General features: G+C 43.4%; 1 non-coding gene across 1 annotated transcript; it reads left to right on the top strand.

The window, feature by feature from the left end:
* Positions 1–1,818: 1,818 nt before the first annotated feature.
* On the top strand, positions 1,819–1,891 carry TRNAG-CCC (transfer RNA glycine (anticodon CCC)). The gene has a single exon. It is a non-coding gene; the product is annotated as a tRNA-Gly (tRNA).
* Positions 1,892–2,102: the final 211 nt, after the last annotated feature.

Genomic DNA, 2,102 nt, shown 5'->3' with positions numbered 1-2,102 from the left:
TTTCTAGATAGCAGAGCATTTAACCTGCATGGTAGTACTATGACATTGGTATTACTGTTTCCGCTTTACAGACAGGTAAACTGAGGCTTCCAGTAGGTGTCAAGTATGTATTTGAACCAGACCTAATTTCAAAGCTGGTGCTCCTGCCCCTGCAGAGGCTGAACCACACCCCACTGAGATAGGAGGGAAAGGTGACTGCCAACCAAGTGGAACAGAAGAGTGGGGTGTAACTTGAGAAGGATAAAGTGGCGCCTAAAATCTAAAGGGGAGAAGGGGGAGAAGACCTCATGAACACATGACCACAGTTTGCTAGCTGATCTATTGCCATCACGTGAGGAAAGGAGAGCCGTCCAAAGAGACTCCAAAGGCTGGAAAGAATAGATGACAGCCCAGAAGGCAGATGTCAGCCCAAGGTGGCAAAACACCTTGCAACAATGAGTGCTGTCCACAACTGCTGGCTCCAGCCAGAGAATGGGCTCTCAGACACAGAAAGAGTCCTCGCAGATGGCAGCAAACATCCTCTTGGGTGCCAAAGAGGAGGGGATGGAAGACAGCTCAGAGGTCCTGCCCAGCTCCCTCTGTTAGCTTTGGGGAGCTGCTTAGTAACCATCTGACAAAGTTACCCTTGCACTTATCCGCCACAGGCATGCAAGTAAAACAACCTATGCAGAACTGGTCCATTGTGACACTTTCATCTTCCTCAGGATAGAGGAAGCAATGATGGGAAACTGTTATTCTGAATCTATTTGTGATAAACAAAGAAGAACAGGGTGGACATTAAAAGGGACAAAATTCTTGGGAGAGGAAGGAAACTATGGGTATTACTGTGTTACTTGCAATGGATTAGCTACATTCCTTTATTAAAGGCAGGTACCACCCTCTCAAAGTAGGGTCATCATGATTATCTCACAGCTAGACCAATCTAACAGTTAATTTGCCTATGGTTGCACAGCTCATAATTATTCAAACTCAGATATGCCTTATTTCAAAACCATCTCTCTTTTCTCCAAAGTTTTTTTTTTTCATACTGTGCATGGGAATAATTAAAACCTTTATTAATATGGTTTACAATAACAATGTGAAACTTGGAATTATCAATTCAATATGTACTCAAAGTACATACTTAACTCAGGGAAGGGGAGATTGGGCAGAGCTCTGAAAGCACAGTACTCAGGACAGGTAGGTTGTGACGGACAGAAAAGGATAGATAACGCTGCTGTGTAGAGTAAGACATGGGGAGTAGGCTAGAATGGGCTGCTCAGACAGGTCAATTTAACCACTGAGGAAAGACAAGAAACAGGAAATGGATCAAACCAGACATCACCTCCTTCACAATTCAGTCTCATTTTGGCCTTGAGACCAAGCTATACGACTGGTTCCAAACTGCCCATAACACAGGTTCACAGACGGGACCTCAGACATTTCAATCTGAATGAAGCCTACATATGTCAATTTTGTCCCTAAAGGTAACATATAAAAGCACCATTACCTCTTTTTTTTTTCCAGAGTACAGAATGATTTCAACATGCCATGAGAAGATGTTAACAGGAAATAGGTTCACAAGGCTTTGGAAAATTAAAATGCCAATATGGCAAACCGAATGGAAAACATGATGATGAGAAAAGATGGTAATGACAGCTTTAACTATACTGATTTTTATCTCCTCTCTGCTCCTTAAGTTCTCCTGGAAAACATGGGTGCTACAAGGCACCCACCCAACCTCTTGTTCATTAGAGACTTCCTGATGGGCTGAACATGGCTGAATATTCCCATTATCCCTAGTGTGTAAAAGTTATTCTAAAATAGATTTTAGGGACTTCCCTGGTGGTCCAGAGGCTAAAACTCTGCACTCCCAATGCAGGGGGCCCAGGTTCGATCCCTGGCCAGGAAACTAAATGCTGCATGGCACAACAAGGAGGAAAGATTCCATGTGGAATCACAACTAGGATGCAACGCAGTCAAATAAATAGTTTTTAAAATGGCTGAGTCGGAGGAGCCAAGATGGTGGAGGAAAAGGACGGGGAGACCCTTTTCTCCCACACAAATTCATCGAAAGAACATTCAAAAGCTGAGCAAACTTCACAAAACAACTTCTGACCGCT

This window comes from Muntiacus reevesi, chromosome 4, assembly GCF_963930625.1.
Source record: "Muntiacus reevesi chromosome 4, mMunRee1.1, whole genome shotgun sequence".
Taxonomy (NCBI): Eukaryota; Metazoa; Chordata; class Mammalia; order Artiodactyla; family Cervidae; genus Muntiacus; species Muntiacus reevesi.
The sequence above is the reverse complement of the archived record's forward strand: the minus strand, read 5'-3'. Positions and strand labels throughout refer to the sequence as shown.